A 25,386-nucleotide genomic window follows, 5' to 3' on the forward strand; every position below is an offset into this window, starting at 1 on the left:
AAACTGAAGTCTGTTATGGAGTTAAAGAGAGAACAGAACTACAGTATCATACATAATATTTTTGTATGTGTGTGTTCAACCATCCATCATGTTTTTAAGAAACTAAGAGGAAAAGAATAGCATACTCAGGTGTTTACTATTTCTGTTCCTCTTTTATTGCTACTGTTCAAAGATATCCTCTTTGCTGTTTATTTTTCTGTTTAAAAAACTTCCTCTAGCCATTCTTTTAGAGTAGGCTTATTAATGATAAATTCTTGTAGTCTTCTTCAGCTGGAAAAGAATTATCAAAAATTATGCATAATTTTATAGTCAAATTACAATAACAAGTTAAACAAGGAAAACTTAAAAATATTCAATTGGGAGGCCAAGGCAGGTGGATCACAAACAATGTCAGGAGTTCAAGACCAGCCTGGCCAAGATGATGAAACCCTGTCTCTACTAAAAAAAAATAATAATAATAAAAAATAGCCGGGTGTGGTGGCAGGTGCTTGTAATCTCAGTTACTCCGGAGGCTGAAGCAGAGAATTGCTTGAACCTACCAGGCAGAGGTTGCAGTGAACCAAGACCACACCATTGCACTCCTGACTGGGCAACAGAGTGAGATTCTGTCTCAAAAAAAAAAAAAAAAAAAGTTGAAACAGGCCATAAGATGGCAATAAATGTGAAACACAGAAACAACAAACAAAATCAAGGAAACAAACAGGAAGCAGGTAATAATATAGTAGGCCTAAATTCAAATATACTATACTTGTATATGCTAATTGCATTAAATATAAATTGTCTATACTTATTAATTAAATGAAACAAATTAGTAAAATGGATCTTTAAAAAAACGACCCGACTTGATGCTGTCTAGAAAAACACTCACTTTAATTGTAGTGATATAAGCAGCTTAAAAACAAAAGGATGAAAAAAATACTCTAAAAATAATAATAAGTAAACCAAAATGACCATATTAACATCAGACAAAGTAGATTTTTGGGCACAAAGTATATAACACAAACAAAACAGACAATTACTTAATTATAAAATTAATGGTAATTTGTGATAAACAGTCACCAATATAACAGTCCTAAAAATATATTCACACACAAAAAAGGCTTTAAAGCACATAGGAAAAAGCTGATGAAAACAAAATGGAGGAAAATAAAAATTTCAAATTAAAATTGAAAACATCAAAACTTATCTCTTCATAATTAATGCAACCACTAGACAGAAAATCAGCAAAGATACAGATCACCACCATCAAACAATGATATCTAACTGGCATGTATAGAATTCTTCCTCCCAAACAGCAGAATGCCCATTCTTCTCAAGTTCACATGCCACATTCACCAATCTAGACTATTTACTGGCTTATAAAACAGTGTATTTAAAAATAATAAAATAATATAAAGGAATAAAACATTTCTATTTATCTGGGAATTAAACAACACAACTCTAACTAATTTGTGTTATAGACTGAATTGTGTCCCCCTAAAAATCATAATTTGAGTCTGAATCCCTAGTAGTTCAATATGTAACTATATATGGCAATAACACTTTTAGAGATGTCATAAGGTAAGCTGATGTTTTTAGGGTATGTCTTAATCCAATCTGACTGGAGTCCTTATAGGAGAGGAGGTTAGTACACTTAGAAAGATACCTTGCGCATGGAGGCACGGCCATGTAAAGAGGCAAATCAAGGGGCTGCCGTCTATAATTCAAGGAGAGAGGCCTCAGAGGAAACCAAACCTGCAGGCGTTTTGATCTTTAACTTCCAGCCTTCAGAAGTGTGAGAAAATAAATTTATTTTGTGTACACCACTCAGTCTGTGGTACTTGTTATGGCAGCTCTAGCAGACTAACATATGCAGAGTAATTTCTAATTTTTTAAGGAAAACTGGAAAATGCATGAGAATGACTAGAAATGAAAATGCAACATCTCAAGATTTGTAGGGTTTAATTAAATCAGGGTATATAGGGAAATTGATACTACTCAATGCTTATGTTAGAAAAGAAAGAAGATTTCAAAACAAAAACCTAAGTTCCATTTTAAGAAATTAGGAAAATAAGATGAAAATTTACCCAATGTAAGCAAAAAAAAAAAAAAAAAAAAAAAAACCCAGAAAATAAAGAAGCAGAAATCAAGGCAACAAGAGAGAGACAGAAAGAGAGAATGAGAAAGAGGAGAGAGAGAATGAAACCAAACGCTGGTTGTTTATAATAAAATTTTTAAACTTCTGGCAACCCTGACAAGAAAAAAGAGAACACACAGATGACCAATGCCAGGAACTAATGGAGGAAATGTCACTACAGAGCCTATCAGATGTTAGGGTATAACAGGTGAATGCCCTAAACAATCTTTACACATAAATTCAAACATAATTATCAAAGTACGTTGGTTCTTGCATATGAAAACACTGAATTTAAAACTATAACCTCTTGCAGTTTTCAGTCTTCTGTTTCGAACACAAAAAACCTAGCATCTGTTTTTCTCTATTTTGTGTCTTTCCTTAAAAAAAAAAAAATACTTGAAGCAATATTCTGAAATCTTAATGGGGTGGGTATGAGGAGTGTGGATAAAGGATTACAGAGAGGGAAAAAATAAACCTAGTTCACTTAAATTTTATTCTAGAACTTTAAAACCTGGCAGCATTCAGGAGCAGAAGGACCTACAACTTTTCGTTATGTTTATTCAATTGTAGATGTAGATACACTTTTTCCTCTCAATCATAAGCAGACAGATATGTAGAATTTTCACAAAATTTTTATAGCAGTTTGCCAGTAATTTCCTTTGTAATAGGAAAAAAGAGATTCAAGGGAAGTGGCCCTGGTGATTTTTTTTTCTTTTTTTTGTGGTGGAGCCTCGCTCTGTTGCCCAGGCTGGAGTCCAGTGGTGCAATCTTGGCTCACTACAACCTCCGCCTCCGAGGTTCAAGTGATTCTCCTGCCTCAACCTCCCGAGTAGCTGGGACTACAGACGTGCGCCACCATGTCTGGTTAATTTTTGTGTTTTTAGTAGAGATGGGGTTTCACTATGTTGGCCAGGCTCCTGACCTCTTGATCTGCCCGCTTCGGTCTCCCAAAGTGCTGGGATTACAGGCATGAGCTACCCCGCCCGGCCTACCCTGGTGACTTTTAGAGAGTCCGTTCTTTCACCATTCACTCTCCATGCCTTATGCTCCTCAAGCCATCACACTCTGGTCAAATGCATCTTTCTGTTCTTCTAGTTTCTGAGAAAATCTAAAAGCTGGGAATTATGTTAAAAAATGTGTATTTCTCTTCCTCTTGTATGTCTTAGGACACACAAAGAATCACAATGTTTTTCTGTACATATAGGCTATATATATTAGGCTCTAGGCTCAGAGGTCGGAACAGAATCTTTCGTAGCTCCGAATAAAGTTTTTCCTTCTCATTTTTCTAATTTTTTTACCTAACATGCTTAATAACCTGATATTTTTGTGAACTGAATGGCTTCTTCTGGGTCAAACAAGGATGGGGATTTATACATTCTGCAGTTAAAACAGTTTTGAGACCAAGACCCCTTGAAACATTTTCAACTCAATAACTCAATAGATATGGCCTGTTACAGATTCTAGTGTAGGATACAGAGATCCAGTACATTTGCGTATGTGAAAATTAGAAATCCCAATGAAAATACTATCTCTAAACACCTTTAATAATGCACAAATAAGCAAATGAGAAAGAAATAGTACTCTTGGTTCCTCTTCCCAAGTCCTCGAAAATCCAAATCCAAATAACCAGAAATATTTTATAAATGTTCCATCATGGAGATGTGTTCTAAGAATTTTAGTGCTTACAAATCTGGAAATAATGATAATACGAAAAACCTTGCATTGAATCAGTGTCTGTTTCTTTAACCATTAGCAATACCACCATTTAAAAAATATACATACAGCTAGATGGCAGATAAGTCTTCTGGCTCTAAGTCTTGACTGAACATAACTCATATTATAATGCTATCTTTGATTAATATATGCACACAATTTTTGTGTAATATAGAGTATAACAATTTTTGTTGACTTGGAATATAGCAATCCTTGGGATAATGTGATTCAATAAAACCATGGTCACAGGACATGCATTGTTTCCTCTTCTTTGTGTGGTCTCCCTTTAGTGTGATGCTATGGCTGTCAAAACTGACATGAAAATCGGTCCCAGAAATAAAAATATGCTATGTACATCGAAATCTGGCTAGATATTATATGGTTCACCTTTGATTATTCCAGTCATTCACTATTCTTAAGGATTACACTTGGCTCTGTACCATTTCCAGGTACAGAATGAATTTTAACTACAAGAACAGCAAAAGAAAGCAATGAGAATGGTTGATATCGTTTTAGGTTGCCAATAATCATAAAGTCGATTTGGTGTTATAAATATCTTCTACTAACTACATTTTCCACATATAGTACTTTTCTAACTCCTAAGCAAACATTTTCAAGGAAAAGGAACGTCACTGATTTTCGAAGAAATCGTTCAGTAACCAAGTCTTGCGATCTATTTTCATCAGTGTGAGAACAAATCAGAGCAAAATAATAGACATTACATAAGGCTCAGAATCTTATTTTTCACACAGTAATATCCTATTTATATGTCTTCTAGTGGTTGTTTTTACCTAGCCTTGGCAATTCTAATATGTTTTCTAACTCTTGGGATCATTTATAGGTCAGCTAAATCAGGAATACCCACCCTGAACATTTTTGCTTGTCTGTCATACAGATCATCAATGCATTCAAAATGTCAATGCCCATTGAAAATCAGAATAGTTTTGTGATATGTACTTATCAATTGTTTTATAATCCAGATTCTCTTTTCTAAGATAACATATGCTCTAAAAAAATATTTTGTAAGACTTTTCCTGTATGCAAAAATCAATAAAAGATTTATTGTTCCTTCTATTTCAGATTTTATTCTAGTTGCTGAAAAATAAAAATATAAATAAAAGTATAGCTTTAACTTCAGAGAGCTCGTATTCGAGGTGGGCAGAAACTTAACGGACAAGTTTAAAGTAATAGTGAAGGTGACGTGGTCAACGTATGACCCTGGAGCTCAAAATGCTGTTAAGTGGGAAGGCTTATTCCTCCCTGTGCCTTCTACTATAACTTTCCTGGAGAAAGAATGTGGGGAGACTGAGACAACTTAGAGACTCAGTAACTAATTAGGCAAAATCAGGGGATCATTTCCAAACAGAGTATTGTATTTGCTTTTTATTGGCGTTATCATCAATTTCTAAAATCTTGGTGGCTTAAAACAATACAATCTCTTTCTTCTAAAGTTCTGGAGATCAGAAAGTCAAAAATAGTTTCTCAGGGTTAAAATAAAGATCTCAACAAATCTAAATCCTTCTGGAGGCTCTGAGGGGGAAAAAATCCTATTTCTTGCTTTTTTTAGCTTTTAGTGGACAGATGAATTCCTTGGTCTGTGGCCACTTTCTCTGTCTTCAAAATGCATCTCTCCAATTTCTGCTTCTATCATGTCATTACACTGCATTTTTTAAATTTGACTCTTCCTAGATGGTTGTGATTACATCAGGACCACGTGTTAATACTGGATAGTCTCACCATCTCAAGGTCCTTTAAATCACATCTGTGAAGTTCCTTTTGCCATAGAAGGTAACATTTACAAGTTCCAGGGCTTAGGGCAGGCACATATTTAGGGCCATTATTCAATTTACCACATACACTTTGGCAGGTAAAGATATACAGGGAATTCTAGATTTGTAGGAAAGGTGAGTTTGGGATGCAATTTGATGAGTTTGAAGAGGTAGGTGATTACTGCCTATGTTTTTCTTTAAACTGAAAATCTGCAACCACAAGTTGAAAGATCCACTTTTCTCAGTAGGAAAAGAAGCACACCATAGGCAACATTACTATCCTACAGACATGACTTTTCAAATGTCTCCACCTTCATAATGGTCTAAAACATACATACAAAAACAGTTTGAATCTTTTCAAGATTTGTCGATGACTGAGCTCACGATTATAAACTCATGTATTTAATTTTGGTGCCTCTTGCATTTATCTTTTCGGCTTTGTGGTACACATTTAATTAACAGAAATTCAATGGGACTTAAAACATAAATGATGTTTCTGCCAAACGAAGATTAAGTTATATCATGGCTAGTTAAACAAAGGAATTTTACGTAGAGAAATATGTTCACAAGGTTGAGTCATCACATGGCACACAGTGTATGTAATAGAGATATAATGTGCTTAGCAAAAACACAGTGCAGTTAATCAGCTTATTTAGCTCTGTATGCTTATTATGAGCAGCTATTTCATTTAAGAAACACATCCTCATTTTTCACATTACCCTAACATAACCTATTTTTGAATTGCTTTAATTTTGCCCATTTGTTTTAGATAAAGTTGTATAAAAGCAGTAAGAATAAATCATAAAATTATTCATGTTTGTACCATGCAACAATGGGTCAGTAAAATAATTAGTCACTACCTGAGCTTTACGAGACTTTTTCTAAGATTTAAAAGTGGTATGTTAATAAAGTTTAATAAAATTACAGTTGTAAATGCTTACATTAGAAAAAAAGAAAAATCCACAAAAATAAGATCAAAATATACCCAAATGAAGTAGTAGGAAGAAAATATAGAGGATAGTAGGAATTAAAAGAATAAACTTCAAAACCTGACTGCCTGGTCTTGATTTTTCTCAGTTCTGCTCTCTATAATTTCTAAGACCTTGGACAAAGTACTGAACCCCTCTGCTATGGGTTGAATGTTTTTATCTCCTCCAAAATTCGTGTTAAAACACAATCCTCAATGCCACAAGAGGTGTGACCTTTAGGAGGTGATTGAGTCATGAGGGATTGAGTCATAATCCCATTCATGAATAGGATTAGCACTCTTATAAAAGGGCTTGACAGAGGGAGTTTGACTCTTTTTGTCCCTTCTGATTGATCGGAAGTGAGGACAAAGTGATTCTTCCTTCTGGAGGATGCAGCAATGTGCTGCCATCTCGGAAGGAGAGAGTAGCCTTCACTCACTCTAATCCCACCAGTGCCTTGATCTTGGACTTGCCAGCCTTCAGAACAGTGAGAAAATACATCCGTTATTCATTACTCATCTCAGGTATTTTGATATAACAGTACAAATGAACTTAGACACCCATCCTCCGTGTCTCAATTTCTCAATTTCCCTAATTTACTCATTCAAACAGTGCCTACCTTACAGAGTGGTTATGAAAATTAAGTGGAAAGTTTGAAGAAACACAAAACACTTAGAAATTAAATGAAAAATACTTCGAACAATGCTCGACATATAATAAGCTGGATCAAATTAGGGTGATCACGTGTTCCCATTTGTCCAGCATAGTCCCAGCTTATAATTTATTGTGAAGTTTTCATTTTTCAATGAAGTAGTAGTATTTATAGTTGCATCAAAATAAGCCTAAGTCGTCTCATCTAGGAATCTGAAAGACATGTTTAAGGAATACAACTTTACATTTACATAAAAAAACACCAATGATTCAACTTTGTTTTGTTTTGTTTTATTTTCATTGAATAGTAACATCTTCCTCTCAAAGACAAAACATGGTGTGCTCTGTGACAAAACGAAGTATTCAACAATGCCACACCAGCCAGCCACTTGGTATACTAGTTAGGTATATCATGGACCATGAAAACATTGTGAAATATAGTAAAATTTAGACTACATGTGAGAGGATTCAATAACATATCTTAAAATTATATGCTGGTGTAATAGAATATGTGGAGGAAAGAAAGGCTGGGCTATCCTATATTAAAACATAATGTGTAGTATAAACTCTCTTGCTATCACAGTATTATTATGAACACTGGTACGGTTTGGCTCTGTGTCCCCCCTCTCCCCTTGCACCAATCCCATCTGGAATTGTAATTCCCACATATCAGGGAAGAGGCCTGGTGGTAGGTGAGTGAATCATAGGGGCAGACTTCCCCCTTGCTGTTCTCATGGTAGTGAATGAGTTCTCACAAGATTCGGCTGTTTGAAAGTGTATGGCACTTTCCCCTGGCTCTCTCTCTCTCTACTGAGAGCAAGAAAGCATACTTATTTCCTTTCTGCCTTCTGCCATGATTGTAAGTTTCCTGAGGTCTTCTAGCCACACTTCCTGTTAACCCTGTGAAACTGGGAGCCAATTAAAGATCTTTTCTTTATAAATTACCCAGTCTCAGGCGAGACTGGGAAAGTTCTTTATAACAGGGTGAGAATGGACTATTACAAACACAGATTGAAAAATGCTTAATAACACATAAGTAAACCAAAGGCAAACATTATATGAAAGTTAACACACGTTCAAAGCTTAATAGTTACATTTAACATTTAAAAGGTCATTAATGTGTTGTCAGTTGGTAATAATCACAGAAACTATGCAAAAATATTTAACATTTAGTCATAATATAACAATTATCAATTTAGGAATAGAAGAAAATTCCTTAATGTCACAAAGCTAACTATAACACATGAAAATAGCATATAAATTTGTAATATAAATGCATTGAAGGCTTTCAGAAGTTAGACAAACTGCTGCATATGGCCTTTCTTTTCAACATTATACTCAATGTGTAAGGCAACTTTTGGTAAGAAGAACAAATAAAACCAAAATAGAATATGGCCATTTTATAAAGATAAATTCTCTATGTAGGAAAATCAAAATAAGTGACGGATATATTATTACAAGTAATCAGTGAAATTTAGCAACATTTTCAAAACTGTGATATAAGTCATAGTTCAAAAATCAATTTCATTTATATGCTCCTGCCTCAATCAAGTAGAAAACATAATTGTGAAAATAATACATAATAGGATAACAAGTGTAGCTCTCCTTTTTACCCTAAGTTGTGTATAAATCCAAATGAATTCCAATTAATATCTCCACAGAATTATTTTTTTGTCATTCTGTTCCTTTTAGAGAGTGAAACATAAGGGGATGATTCTAAATTGATATGGAGGAGCAACCAAACCCCCCTAAAGGAGGAAAGCATGGGGATGGAGGGGAGGGATTTACCTTACTAGTTTTCAAGAATTATTATAAAGCTGTATTTAATAACACAATATGATTTTGATATTGATAGAAAAATTGAGTGAAGGGAAAGGCCTGCATGCATATTGGCAGTTAATTTATAACAGAGTTTCACTCAAGATCAATGGAAAAAAATAATCTTTCAACAAATTCTGCTTGTACAGTGGTTATCTATATGAAGAAAATATCAATTGTGTCCCCTGATGCACAGTAGATACGTGTTTATGATGATTTATCTAGGAATGAAGAATCTGGCAGATGTCCACAGCGGAGATACAGTTCTTTGACTCACACTCCCAAGAACTTGAATAGTGCCTAAATATGAATTTTTTGGAAACATTTGTTTGGAATTTAGAGAAAACACAAGCTTCATGATGTTAGAGTAAAACCACCTATTTAAGAGTTTTATAAAAATTTTATTGTATTTTAATTGTTTTGAAGTGTTAGTGCTTTACGTTATCCTCCATGAGTTTGCTAATATCTTGGACAAAAGAAAAAAGCCTTTCTAATTTTTAGAGATGAACTTCTTTGTCAATTGATTTGTACTATTTTAGGTACTGAAAAGACCAAAAGTGACAACGAACAGATATCTACAGTTTTTGTCTGTTTATTTGTTTTTCGTTTTTGACATAGGGTATCGCTCTGTCACCCAGGCTGGAGTGCAGTGGTATGATCATGGCTCCTTCAATCTCTGGGGCTCAAGTTATTCTCCCACCTCAGCATCCTTTGTAGCTGTGACTACAGGTGTGCATCACACACCCTGCGAATAATTTGTATTTTTTTGTAGATACAGGGTTTCACCATGTTGTCTAGGTTGGTCTAAAATTCCTGAGTAATCTCCCACCTTGGCCTCCCCAAGTGCAGGGATTACAGGCATGAGCCACCACGTCCAGCATGATAGCTACAGCTTTGATTGAGCTTATTCAAAAATGTAATAATAGCAACTACATGTAAAATTCAAATACAGTTTAGTTTTGATGTTGGATAGCATTCTTTTGTGAATACCTGTAAAAACACATTTGTGTCTGCATGTGTATTTATTTTGGGAGTCTTAAAAGCATTTATGCATCAATATGATAGCACAAAATTCTGCCAAATAGGCACTAAGAATACTGCGTTCATTGAGCAGTAGTCTGGCTTGTGTAAAAAGGCTGGTGGTGTCCTGTAATCACCAATAGAGTCTTTTCTCTAGAAAGTCAAATTCAGTGATGTTCTGAACATGCTTTAATTTAAAACGTATCGCTCAACTTGCATTATAAACATTGATAGTTGTGATGTGACTTCTGTCTGGAACTAGAACAAAAGTATTCTTAGATTTATTCAAATGTTTACATATCATTTTCTAATGACTATCTATAGTAGGTCCCTTGACTCTGTGGGTACCTTAAATGGACAATTTCTAAATGATTTTAACATTCTAAAGGATTCTTTGGCTTTTAAACTATGCATCTAGTTTACTTCTAAAGTGAGAACTTGAGACGACTGTGTGTGTAGGCAAATCTTTGTATGTAGTTATGTTTGCATGCATGCACACATCTTGAAATCTATATCTGTTGAATATCAGTCCTTTATGTGTTAATATTACTGTTTCTACTGTTTGTTTATTTTTATTTTTATTTTTTTCAATTAACATGGGATAAAGTGAGCCCTGGAAACATGTGTTAGGCCACAAAATGCACAAAAGTATATAGTGGTTCAAGTTCATGAAAGTTTGATCTGTGCCTCACTTTATTGTGTTTTCCTGAGGGTAAAAAAAGAATAAATCATAGTTTTTTATTCCTTCCAGCCAAAAATAAAAAAATAAACAAAATATGAGATGGCAAGATAATACTGTTGTAAGTATTACAAATGTAGAAGAATATACAGAAGGAATACAGAAGGAATTCTTCACATACAGAATTCCTGCCGGGCACAGTGGCCCACACCTGTAATCCTTCAGCCTTAGGAGGCTGAGATGGGCAGATCATGAGGTCAGGAGATTGAGAGCATCATGGACAACTTCGTGAAACCCCTTCTTTACTAAAAATACAAAAATTAGCCGGGCATCATGGCACGCCCCTGTAGTCCCAGCTACTTGTGAGGCTGAGGCAGGAGAATAGCTCGAACCTGGGAGTTGGAGGTTGCAGTGAACTGAGATCGCACCACAGCACTCCAGCCTGGTGACAGACCAAGATGCCGTCTCAAAAAAAAAAAAAATACTATTATCACTGATTACTTCAACTACATTAGGAGTAAACCACTTAATGGTAATGAAAAGAAAAATTACAAACTGAGAGAAAATACAACACACATAAGTGATCAATGTAAGCATTCAGAATGAATGAATAACTGCTATGAATCATGTAAAAAGACAACACCTGTTAAAAATAACAAAATGGATATATAGGCAGTTCACATGATAGGAAAACCAAATAACCAATAAGCATGTGAGAAGATGTCCAATCTAATTGTCACTAGGAACACATAAATTCATAATGCGATATACCATTTTGTGCATACTAGACTGGTGAACACGAACAGATGTTTGTAAGGATACAGAGTAAGGAGAGCACAGAGGCGCTGCTGGTGGAAGTGGATATCGGTGAATGACTCAAAAAAATTTGACCTCACAGACATGAACCTAATAACCATGTTTCCGTCAGCCACAGGCAGAGTATATGATGGGAGTCCTGTAAGATTATAATGAAACTGGAAGAATATTCTCAGTAGCATATGCAATAGCAAAACTTTGAAAACACTTAAAATACTCCTCCATGTTAGAATGAAAATATATTACAGTAAAACCATATTAAAAAATAGCTATGTACCATGCAATGATGTAAATGAATGTTGGGAACATAAAAGATGAAAAAAAGAGTAAATTGTATTATAATATATGTTGCACAATTTCTTTCTTCACAATTCAAAACAAAGTGACATTTTGCTTAGAAGTTTGAGAGTTTATGGTAAAAGCACACAACAAAAAGGAAATGGAGAAAGTAAAATTTGTGTTACTAGATTGGGGAAGGAAAGAAACTGATAAGGGCACACAAGAATCTACAGTATAAAACCACTATTTTTTTTCTTAAACATTCATCTCTCTACTACTGCACATACGTGTTCATTCTATTGTTATTCTTTATACCTGACAACAGATAGTTTATAAATATTACATTGAATCCACTCACTATTTAATAAATTCTTAAAATATTTATTCTTCAAAATCTATTTTAAACATTAAAAGAAAATACACATTTCAATATTCTGCCATAGAAAGATGGACGCTCTTGCAGTTTCTTGTCTGTTCAGGTTTCTTAAATGTGAGAATCCCATTTGACTTTTGCATGCCCTTGTTGGAGCTCAGAGCATATCTAAGGCATTGTGTTTATTTTAACAATGTCAAACAATTAAAAGAATTCTCACAGATAAAGTTCTTCTTCCACTTAGCAATTTATTCAACTATCAAGTATGTGCTATTTTTAAGTTCCTTCTGTATGCTAAGCATGAGGAAGGTTAATACCCTCTCACTGTTTACAATTTTAGTAGCAGTGATAAGACTAGTCCGAGACAGCTCATTTGCAAGGCAGTATGAGCAGAGCGCTGCCTGAGGAGCAAAAATGCAGGTGCTTTTAGAGTTGAAAGGTGGAAGAATGATTGCTGGAGTAATCATGTAGCTTTTTCAATACTGTTTCTGCCCGGGGAACTTTATATGCAAATTTCTAGGGTTGGGATCAAGAACTTGGAAGACGGTCTCAGGACGGAAATTGAATGTCATAACAAGAAAATGAGTGGAAGTGAGACTTCTTTTAAACAACAGCTGTCATATTCTCTTTGGTGAAGCAAAACACTGCCTGAGACAGATGGGATGGTGTCCATCATCTCATCTGTGAGTTTAATTTAGATTGACATTCCGACCCCATCTAACTATGCAGGCTTTGGCAATGTGTCATAAGTTTAGGCATGGCACGCAAGATGCTGCGTATTATACTAACATAAGGTGGTGAAATTGTTTATGCATGTGTTTGTGGGGATTATGCATGCACCCACATGTTTATGTGTGTGTGTATGGTGCAGTGCATGCACCTGTGTGTACGTATGCATGTCTGTGTTTGTGAGATAAATGAAAGTATGGAAGTAGCTAGGATTATGAAATGAGAGTGGGGCTCTCCTTACAGGCAGCTCTTATTAAATAAAAAATGCAACAAGCACACTGGGCTAAACAATATTTTATTGTTCTAGTCTTTGCCTTAGGGAAAGATCCAGCACTGCTCCATCTTCAAAAATCATGTCTAAGTAGTCGATTTCCTGATATACTTTTCAAACCCTAAACAATTACCTGATCTCTAGATCTTCATATCAAATTTCCTGCTGGAGATCTCCACATGATTTACCAATAAGTATTTCACACTGAATATGTAAAAAAAAAGTTCCTCATCTGTTTTTTTTTTTTTTTTTTGAGACAGAGTCTTGCTCTGTTGCCCAGGCTGTAGTGCAGGAGTGCAGTGGCATAATCTCCACTCACTGAACTCACTGCAACCTTCACTGCAACCTCCACCACCTGGGTTCAAGCGATTCTTCTGCCTCAGCATCTGGGATTACAGGCACACTTCACTACCCCCGGTTAATTTTTGTATTTTTAGTAGAGACGGGGTTTCACTATTGTTGGCCAGGCTGGTCTTGAATTCCTGACCTCAAGTGATCCATCTGCATTGGCCTCTCAAAGTGCTAGGATTACAGGCATGAGCCACCTTGCCCAGCCCTGTTGTTTCTAATTTGACTTAATCATTTAAAAAAATTAATGTCAGTGTCATTAATGCCAGTATAATCGGCTTTCCCAGTTGCTCATTCTAAAACACACAGAGACATCTGCAACAACTTCTTTTCACTCAAGGCTTAGGACTAGCTACCGAATTATGCTCTTCGGCCCTATAACGTCTTTATCATTCGTGTTGTCCTTCGGATTTCCATTGACACTGCATGGATTTATGTTCTCATGATTTTTCTCATTTTACGTACAGTGTCCCATTTTCCTACACGTCTCTTTTTTTCATTCAATGTCCTTCATATCTCTCCAAGATATTTTATCTAAAAAGTAAATCAAATTACATTTTACTCCTGCAAAATATTCCTTAACAAAATTATATGGCTTTCAAACTAAACACCTGGCTTTTCCCCTTACACTCAAGGCCATCCAATTTAGCCTACTCTAAATTTCCTTTTGTTAGATTTTCTACTTTCTAGTTCAACTGTTCAATTTATAAATATACAGAATATTCAATACCTTGCCACCTCTGATTTTGTCAACGTTCCTTCTATGTGGAATTCCTTCACTCCATACTTACCTGTCAAAGTCCCATGCATACCTCAAACTGTCTTTTTTAAAGGTTTTATTTTTTTTCAGGTCACAAAGCCATACATTCTCTCTCTTTAAAATGTTTTTTTTTTTAGCCACTTAGCTATTCTCAACTTCTCTGTATATCAGGCATAAAATGAGAGAGATTTAAAAGATAAATATGACAGGGTCATACACACATATGTGTCATCAGTATTAGATATACTATTTCAGCATAAAACAGACTCTTAAAGGTCATAGTTACAGATAAATGATTAGCTTATTTTGAAATGATAGAAGAATCAGTGGGCCATGATACTTTCTTTTAGTCTAGGATTACATTTCTTTAAATCTTTCTCCTGAGAATATTTCAATACTTTTATCTATTTTCAACCTTCTCTCTCTCACTCTCTCTCTATATTTATACATATATACACGTGTGTGTCTGTGTATGTGTATATCTGTCTATATATAAATATTCTATGTAGAGAGATCATACAGATATACACATATAACACACATATATATGTGTATATGTGTGTAATAGATATAATATCTAATAACAATAGACCCATAACCCTTCAGACATTTTATTGTTATCAGATATAGTGTCTTATATGACACATATAGCACAAGCCTAGAATAAAGCAATATTAATAGCTCATTTATCTGTGTTAATTAAAGAGGTAAAATCATTGTCTAGCAAAATATATTGAATTAAACAGCAACCAGAAAAAATTCTCTAGTTTACCATTTCTAGAGGAGGATGCCATTTTTGTTCTTTTAAGTTTTGTAATATGTATGTGGGGTTGGGAGGGAATGGGGTGAAGGCATGGCTAGGGGAATAAAAGCCTTGAGAAAAGAGGACTTGCCTTGTTCCTTATGCTGGAGAGATGTCTAGGGGCTACTATAATTGGTAGTGCTGCCTACAAAGGATGTTACAGTTGAATTGGTCACGCTCATGTCTTAGGCAGCCCTGCTCTGGACTAGCCCAAACTCTTTACTTTATGGAACCTCAAATAGCATGACGTGGGGAAAAAATGAGCGTTTTTCCATTGATAGCATTCCCACAAGCATATTTCCATCACAAGTGGGTCATGTATCTCTTGTTTGGCTTGTTTTTAGTTTCAATAGCATATAACTTGCTTATTTCTCTTCGACTGATACCACTTGTGCTATTCAATCGGTCCCCTTCAACCTCTTGCAAAAAAGAAGAAAGTATTATTTACCTTTCCCCGTTAACCTGAAATGAACATACACATTGTTAAAAATATTTATGGCATTTTATTGCTACTAATTATGAAAAATAAGAGACAGCAGGAAACAGAAAATAGCAAATGTTGGTCTACATTTAAGGCAAACATAATGAGGGCTTTCCCAATGTTTCTTCAGCTTACTTAATCTAGGACCATTTTCAGCTAAAACAACAATTAATGCTAAGCACACTTTAAAATCTAAGCATCAATTTTTATAATATTACCTAAAAACATACAAACAAATCTTATATATGTTTTAATATAAATGTATAAAATAAAATTTATATGTAAAATAAAATATAAACTTATTTTTCTTTTAGCTCTGAAACTCTTTTAAGTTTCATTTTCAAATAAAATATTAAAGCTTCCAACCAAATCAATGAATTTCAAATTAACAACGTTAATTTAATATCTCATAGATTATAAATTTAAAAAATATGTAATTACTAATGAAATTAAAACTATGAAGCAGTACTTTCTCACTTTTGTCATTCTTATTTTGATGCTTATTTAAATTACAGTAATTATCATTGCCTTTATATTTGCCTTTGAAAAACTCATTATTTTAACCATCAGGGAATTATTTTGAAGATGCAATCAATTCAGTCATATTCATAAAAGGTAAACATTATTTGGAGTGTGAAGTCCTTTATTATATATTTAGTGTTATAATTATTTATACAAAATTAAATCTATATAATACATCTGCCAGTGAAATAATTATGATATTGATTGCTACAGTACAGATTCTGTTGAGTTCTTCAGAGCTGAAAGACCAATGCTATTTGATGACTTAATTTCCCACTCCTATGCCTTATGTAAATGGCTGTAAAATCTTTATTATACAGCTTGCCATGAAGTAATATGTCCTTTACTTGGGGCCAATGCAAATGCAAACTCCAGGACTTCAATAAATCAGTGGAATATGGATATAAATTGGTCATACAACCAATCTGTGTATGCTCATATATACGTCTTTGTGTTAAGATTATCAAAATAGATGTGGAAAATTCAATAATGCTCTTAAAACTAAGAAGTCAATCTCCAGAAATAGTTTTATGTATAAAATAATTCTTTCTTTTATGTACACTCATTGGCATTTTTTCATGTTCTAGTTTAATTAAGATAAAAACAAAAAAGTTATAAAATGCTAAGTCATTCAGGATTTCTCCAGATTGCAACATTATTGATTGCTCAAGGTAGATCCAAATAAAAATGAGAGTGTTACTGTTTTATACAGGAAGTGCCTACTTAGGTCATTGCCCAACAGTTACACAATCCAAAGTAAATTGAATGAATCTCAAATATTTAAAAGAAATACTCATTTGAGGAAGAAAAATGAAGCTTAAGAACTAGAGAATATCTGAGTTGATTTGCTAATTAGTTAACAAACAATTCATTTGTTCATTAAAGTTTTCTGGAATATTTATCTTATGACATGCATTGGAACAGTTTTACTATTGTGTAGTTATATCTACTTTGATTTCAGTTCTCTGTAAATGTTACTACAGAAAATGGCCAGATGGGGTTAGATTATATCTGAGTTCTTTTTAAGCTCTACAGTCTGTAATTTAATGCATTGCCCTTGTTTTATCCCTCTGAACTCCAATAAACTGTAACGCCTTTTGAATTTTATATTTTATGTATATTTATTTATACATATAAATGTATAATTATTTATATGTATATTTATTTAGACATATATGCATACAATCACAACCAAAAGAAGTCAAAAACAGCAAACCTTCATAAATTTTATTCTATTTTATTTTTTTGTAGATATGAGGCCTCACTATATTGCCCAGGCTGGTCTCAAACTTCTGGCCTCAAGAGATCCTCCCAAAGTGCTAGGATTACAGGTATGAGCCACTATGCCTGACCAAATTTTAGAATAAATGATAGAATAATATTCACTCTATGGATTCTCAATAAATGTAGTTAGTAAAGATGTATTAATTATAGAACATGAACTTTCCAATAAAAATTAATACATAGTAGAATGTACATTTTTATTTTACTTATAATAAATTTAAGACGATTACAACTTAGATTACTTTATAGCTAAAAGGGTGTCATAGTAATCCATCATAGTAGTCTTATAGATTAAAGAAAAGATTACTTGGATAAAATAAAAGCACCAAGATCTTTTCTAAGGGGTTTTTATGTACATTTTGTCTTATGTCATAATGTGGACAACCATCCCTACTTATATCAAAATTTAATTAGCAAATTATATGTCTAATTATCATCTACTACGTGTGTTCTCACAATGATTCGTTTCTGTTTAAACTATATCACAGTTTATCAGGCTATGATTCTGACTGTTGCCAAAAAGTAAAGTTTGATATCGTATTGTATTCCACATTTTTCCCAGACAAAAATAAAAGGTAATGCATTATCAAAATGATAAAATTATCATGTTCTAAAGCTACAGATAAAGATGCATGTGATAGAGGCTTACAAGAGTAATCCTGTAATTAAGAACAAGGTAAAAGAATACAAATTTGGTAAAGTTAAAGCAAAATAAAACTATTGTTAATATTATTTCTATCAGGTATTTCCTGCAATTGAGACCTTTTTAAACTAGTATTGGAAAGGGATGGCCATAATTGATGTCATCCTCTCCCAAACATAAGTTTAAATTAGGCTCTTTGAGGTCTTTTGTTTCAAGGAAATTAGCTTCTGATTTAACAATCTGAGAAAAACAGTAACAACAGTATAAACTGTATATTCAGTTTATCTCCACACTTAGGAAGCAAAGACCTGAAAAGTAGGATTTCAGTAGGATTTGACAATATCTAATGAAAATATTAAAAGCAAAAAAAAAAAACAAAAAACAAAACAAAACCCAAGATATTTATTCAGTTCTGAAACAGTCAACTTTTAGGTGATTAGAACAAATTTAATCTTGGAGCCCAGATAATTTAGGTCATTATGTAGCTTAGTTGAGCTAGATGTTGGCTTTTTGTCTCTTTGTTTTGCCCTAATAAAATGATGTAAAAAAGAAAACATGTAATTGGTATTTGCAAACTTAGTTGCTGACAAAGGGCTGACCTTGAGGTATAGACTTGGTTGTTTGGCAAATGGATTCTTAAAAGCAAGGTCTGTTTTAAGATTATTTTGAAAGTATATCTTTGGCAAGGGAGGTGAGACAGAGACTAGATCTGAGCAATAAGAAATCAATCTGTTCTTTGGGAGGCCGAGGCGGGTGGATCACGAGGTCAAGAGATCGAGACCATCCTGGTCAACATGGTGAAACCCCGTCTCTACTAAAAATACAAAAAATTAGCTGGGCACGGTGGCGCGTGCCTGTAATCCCAGCTACTCGGGAGGCTGAGGGAGGAGAATTGCCTGAATCCAGGAGGCGGAGGTTGCGGTGAGCCGAGATCGCACCATTGCACTCCAGCCTGGGTAACAAGGGGGAAACTCCATCTCAAAAAAAAAAAAAAAAAAAAAAAAAAAGAGAAATCAATCTGTTGCATTACTGTTTTCAGCTTCCAGATGAGTTAAATTCTTAATGCTTTCTTCATTACCACCACCTTACACTTTGCCGCTCTCTATTTGGCCTTAGAAAATTTAGGTCTCTTAAAATGTCCTTCCTCCGGCATTTGTCTTTCTCGACTTCATTAACTTAGTAAAATTAGTTCTCAGAATTAAATATGACCAGTTAACTTTGCAGGACGCATACAAATTTACAGGCATATATAAAGACATTTTCACTGGTTATATGAAATTTTCAAAAATGCCAATAGTAATTGACTCCATCAATTGTTATGAACATAGATCTGTTCCTTCCTCTCTGTTCCAAAGCTTTACTTAAGAACTTGATTTTAAAACATTTGTCAAATTTGCACACCATTTGACAAAGTCAACATTATTTCCCTCCCCCTTAAGCTGACAACAACCAAACCTTTAAGAAATAGAGAGATAAATTATAATAGTGATTATAGCAAAAAGGGGAATTTAGCAATTTCCAAATTAATTTAATCAAGCAGTGAAATCAAACTTTGTAACTCATGTCAATACCCGCTTTATCTTAGATTGAGTTGCCTTGTGTGTATATATGCTTTGGTAAAATTAAACAAGTAATCACAAATTCTGCTTTTACTTTTTCATATTGCGAAAACCACAGTCCAAATGAGGTAATCAATACAATAAACTATAAAATAAAGTTTGAGTATAGATTATAAGCATTCAGGACATAGATATATGCACTGGTCAGGGTTCTCTAAGGGACATCTCCTGAGATCAAACAAAATCTTCAAATATAGATAATAATAAGGTCATAATTATGCCTAACATAATACAACTATCCTTTGTACAACCAGAAATGCACCAATCATAAAGTTAGCAATGCATAAATGCTGATATGAAGTCACTAAATGCTATGTCACATAATCAAGAAAAAAGGAAATAATGTATTTTCTTAGTAAAAGTGTATAGATGCTTTTAACAAAAAAACAGGAAATACTCATGACAATTATAGTCCTTGTTTCTGCAGCTGGTCACGTGGTCACAGCTGGTATTGATGACTACGTTCTGCTACTACGCATTCTGTATTTCCTTTGCCTTCAGCAAGCACATGGCAGGTTGTGTTTTTTTTCCTGGTGGAGTGACTGAAACCTTAATTCCTGGGGGATCTGGGCCGTTTATAGTTCTGCCTGGATTGGGCTGTCATAGTTTCCCGCTGACCTTAATCACAGGGCATGGTAATATTAAGAGATGCCCTAATGGATTTCCTGTATTCCATGCATATTCTTCCATGCCTCCATTGTGGAATAGTAGATTGATTTCATCTTGATAGTCCAGGTCCAAACCCAGGCAACATTGTAACCCCTTTCTGAGCCTATTGACTTAAAGGTAGGAGGAGCCCAAAGTGTCCAGGTGGCAACCTTAATTTCCATGTTAATGGAATTGTCATCTTTTCTCCTGGTGGCAGCATTTCTCCTTCTGGAGCTAAGACCTCTAGGTCAGCAGAACGTAATGTGGCAGGAAGAGGAAGCAAAAATTTTGCTAGAGGATCACTAGGGGTGATGGTGAGTGGTGCCACTTCTACTACCACCCCTTGATTCCTGGACCTGTGGATCCTGGCGATGGGAAAAACAGTACCATATATTGGATGCTCAATCAGAGCATAACATGGTGTTCTGGAGAACTTTGCCCCAGCCCTGCAGAGTATTGTCTTCTAGTTGGCATTGTAATTGTGACTTCAAAAGGGCCATTCCACTGTTCTATCAATCCAGCTGCTTCAAGATGTTGGAGAACAGGATAAGACCAGTGAATTCTATGAGCATGAGTCCACTGCCATGCTTCTTTAGCTGTAAAGTGAGTTCCTTGGTCAGAGGCAATGCTGTGTGGAATACCTTGATGGTGAATAAGGCATTCCATGAGTCCATGGATGGTAGTGTTGGCAGAAACATTGCGTGCAGGATAGGTAAATGTATATCCAGGGTAAGTGTCTATTCCAGTGAGGAAAAACCTCTGCCTTATCCATGATGGAGGAGGTCAAATATAATCAAACCGTCAGCAGGTAGCTGGCTGATCACCCTGAGGAATGGTGCCATATTGAGGGCTCAGTGTTGGTCTCTGCTGCTGGCAAACTGGGCACTCAGCAATTGCAGTAGCCAGGTCAGCTACTGACCTGAAGTTCATGTTGCTGAACCCATGCATAACCTCCACCCATGCCACCATAGCCACTTTGTTCATAGGCCCATCGGGCAATGACAGGGGTATCTGAGGAAAGAGGCTGAGTAGTGTCCACATAACAGATCACCCTATCCACTTGATTCGTAAAATCCTCCTCTGCTGAGGCCACCATCGCTGAACACTCACATGGGATACAAATATCTTCACAGTTTTTGACTACTCAGAGAGGTCCATCTACATACCTTTTCCCCAAATTTCTTTGTCACCAACTTTCTGATCATGCTTCTTCCAGGTAAAAACCTTTGGCTGCAGCCCATGAATCAGTACATAATCACACATCTAGTCATTTCTCCTTAAATGTAAATATACAACCAGGTGCACTGCTCTAAGTTCTGCCCACTGGGAAGATTCTCCTTCACTGCTGTCCTTCAGGGATGTTCTGGAAAAGGGCTGCAGCTCTCCACTTTCAGGTGGTGCCTGCTTATCTTGCAGAACCTCTGTGAATCAGGCCCTATTCTTCTCTTCCTCTGTCAACTGATCATAGGGAACTCCCCATGAGGCCTTCAGTGCTGACTGGGGGAGAGAAGGCTGGATGGCAGGAGTGGAGACCCTGGGCATTTGAGCCACTTCCTTATGTCACTTACTTGTGCCTTCATAACTTGCTTGAGCCCATTCACGTATATGCCACTTCCATTTGATGATGGAATGCTGCTGCACATGAGCCACTATATGGTTTGAGGGGTCAGAAAACACCCAGTTCAAGTCACATGGTGACTTGATGACCCATAGTCTAATGTTGTTTCCACCAAAGTCCAGTAACAGGCCAAGAGCTGTCTCTCAAAAGGAGAGTAGTTATCTGCAGAAGATGGCAGGGAGGACCTTGGTTCCATAATACTAGAGGTCTCTGCTGTGATTCACCTATGGGGTCTTCCAAATGCTCCAAACAGCATCCACATCTACTACTGAAACCTCAAGCACTATTGGATCTGCTGGGTCATATGGCCCAAGTGGAAGAGCAGTTTGCACAGCAGCCTTGACCTGTTGCAAAGCCTTCTCCTGTTTTGGACCCCACTCAAAAATGGCAGCCTTTTGGATCACTTGATAAATGGGCTGGAGTAACACACCCAAATGAGGAATGAGTTTCCTCCAGAATCCAAATAGGCCCATTAGGTGTTGTGCCTCTTTCTTGGTTGTCAGAGGAGCCAAATGCAGCAACTTATCCTTCACCTTAGAATGAATATCTTGACAGGTCCCATACCACTGGACCCCTAGAAATTTTACTAAAATAGAAGATCCCTGAATTTTATTCAGATTCATTTACTCTCCTTTGTCATGTAAATTATTCACCATGAGTTCAGTGTGTTTGCTACTTCTTCCTCACTGGATCCAATCAGCACAGTGTCATCAATATAGTGGACCAGTGTGATATTCTTGTATAAGTGAAAATCAATCAAGATCTCTCCAAATAAGTTTATGACACAAAGCTGGAGAGTTCATATACCCCTAAGGTAGGACAGTAAAAGTGTATTGTTGGCCTTGCCAGCTGAAAGCAAATTGGTTCTGGTGGGCCTTATAAACAGGAATGGAGTAAAAGGCATTTGCTAAATCAATGGCTTTATACCAGGTACCAGGAATGTGTTAATTTGCTCAAGCAATGAAACCACATCTGGTACAGCAGCTGCAATTGGAGTCACCACTTGGTTAAGCTTATGGTAATCCACTGTCATTCTCCAAGAAATATCTGTCTTCTGCACAGGCCAAATGGAGAGTTGAATGAGGATGTGGTGGGAATCACCACCCCTGCATCTTTCAAGTTCTTAATGGTGGCACTGATCTCCGCAATCCCTGCAGGGATGTGATACTGTTTTTGATTTACTATTTTTTCTAGGTATAGGCAGCTCTAATGACTTCTATTTGGCCTTTGCAATAATAATAAACCTCACCCTACCAGTCAGAGAGCCAGTGTGGGTGTTCTGCCTGCTGCTAAGAATGTCAATTATGCATTCTGGCACTGGAGAAATGACCAAAAGATGAGTCCAGGGACCCACTGGACCAACTGTATATCAGACCTGAGCTAAAACTCCATTAACTACCTGACCTCCTTAAGCTCCTGCTTTAACTGGAGGACCACAGTAATGTTTTGGGTCCTATGAAATCAATGTCAGCTTTGAGCCAGTGTCCAGTAGTCCCTGAAATGTCTGATTATTTCCCTTTCTCCAATGCACAGTGACCCCGGTAAAAGGCTAAATGTCTCCTTGAGGAATGATGGAAGAAAGATTCTTTGCATTAATTGTGAGTAATGTAGTAGGGTCCTTCCCCAAGAAGACCCAGCCTCCCCTTCATCAACAGGTTCTGGGTCTGTAAACTGGCTCAAGTCTGAAAATTGATTGAGGTGCTATGATTCTCTGTTTTTCTAATTCAAATCAGTCTTTTGTCCATTTGACCTAGAAGTTTTCTGCTTATATAAGTAAATTAGAAATGCAGTAGGCTTCCTATCAATTTCACTTCTAGAAACACTGATTAAATAGCCAACGCTAGAGCTCTACATGAGTCAGACTATTCTGATTGCTGCTTTACCTCTGCTGTCCATTATGACAACTATGCCCACCTTGCCTTTGACAGTTGAGTGCTGCCACTTGGCCACTGCCACATCAGGATCCAATTATTCCCACTGTATTTAAATTTTGTCATTGAGTGACTGCAGTTCCCACCGTTAGATCTGACATAGAGAAGAACAATTACAGGGTTCTTCCAAGATGCAGGTGCTGCTCTCACAAATCGATTTCCTAATGAATTGGTCAAGGGTATAATTTCTGGACTCTCCCAGCTGGGATGAGTAGGTCTAAAGTGACTAATCCACTCTGCCATCTTAATCTCCCAAAGCTTTTGACTCTCTTCCTCTACATAAAACTAAGGGAGATCAGGCATTTCCAGCTCACTCACAGTAGACTATCTTTTAATCTGTGTTTCAGCTAACCAAGCAAATAAACTAGTAGAATCTTTTTTAACTCCCTAAGCTTCAACAATAAATGCAGAGTCCCTACTTAGTGGACCCAAATCAATAAATTAAGCCTGATCCAACTCTGTGTTCTTTCCACCATTATCCCACACCCTTAATGTTGATTCCCAACCCTAGTCTCCAGATTTATGTTTACATAAATTAGAAAATTCAAGCAGTATTTTTTTCAAGTGTAGTGCACCTCCTCATGGGTTACACTCTCAACCTTACCTCTAACGGTCTGCCAGGACTTTAGTTATAGGTCTAGAAGAAAACAGGGGTGTTGGGTGTGGCTCCTGAAAAAAATCAACATTATTTTTTCCTGGCAACTGCCTTGTGGTGAGGGTGGGGGTCATCACTGTTGCCTCAGGCAGTGCTGGGTTCATTTCCTCATACAAAGGTGGAAAGGCTGATGACAGCATGGGTTGTGGAGGGGATATTGCCACTACTGGGGAAGCTATTCTGGCAAAAAAAAAATGTTGATCAGCATTGACAAACTCAGCATCCCTGGCTTTATCAGGGTCTTCTCACATGTCCCCATTCCAAGTTGCAGGATCCCATTCTTTTCCAATCAATGCCGTCACTTTAACCATAGACACCTAGTGAGGCTGTGCATGCCTCTTTCGTTACAGGTCAGCCATTTGCTTGATAAAAACTTGTGTCTGTTTTTCCACAATTTTGACTTTCTGTACAGGAGATAATACTGTCACTCAGGGCAATCTTAGCAGATGTGCAGTTCAGTGTATGCTTCTAAAGCTGGGAGTTAGAATCCCTGAGTTGATCATCATTTTCTTTTTTTTTTTTTTTTTCTTTTTTGTTGAGACGGAGTTTCACTCTTGTTACCCAGGCCAGAGTGCAATGGCGTGATCTCGGCTCACCGCAACCTTCACCACCTGGGTTCAGGCAATTCTCCTGCCTCAGCCTCCTGGATCATCATTTTCTTTCATCACTTTGTCCGCTGAAATTTGGAACCTCCAACCAGCTTCATTATGTTCCTTGATTCTTCACATATGGTCAAAGGTATTATGTACAGAGTCACTAAACTCCTTGCCTCTCATGAGCAGTGAATCACAAGTGTCAAATGCATTTGCATAAATCTCTAAACAGTTCACACCAAGTACTATCAGTGTTCTCCATGCTATTAGAAGTAGGGAC

At 36.1% G+C, this 25,386-nt stretch overlaps 1 pseudogene; it reads right to left on the bottom strand.

The window, feature by feature from the left end:
* Nucleotides 1–20,433: 20,433 nt before the first annotated feature.
* Nucleotides 20,434–24,824, bottom strand: LOC144582407 (uncharacterized; annotated as a pseudogene).
* Between the last annotated feature and the right edge of the window lie 562 nt (nt 24,825–25,386).

The sequence above is a fragment of the Callithrix jacchus genome, chromosome 4, assembly GCF_049354715.1.
Source record: "Callithrix jacchus isolate 240 chromosome 4, calJac240_pri, whole genome shotgun sequence".
In the NCBI taxonomy this organism is placed as follows: domain Eukaryota; kingdom Metazoa; phylum Chordata; class Mammalia; order Primates; family Cebidae; genus Callithrix; species Callithrix jacchus.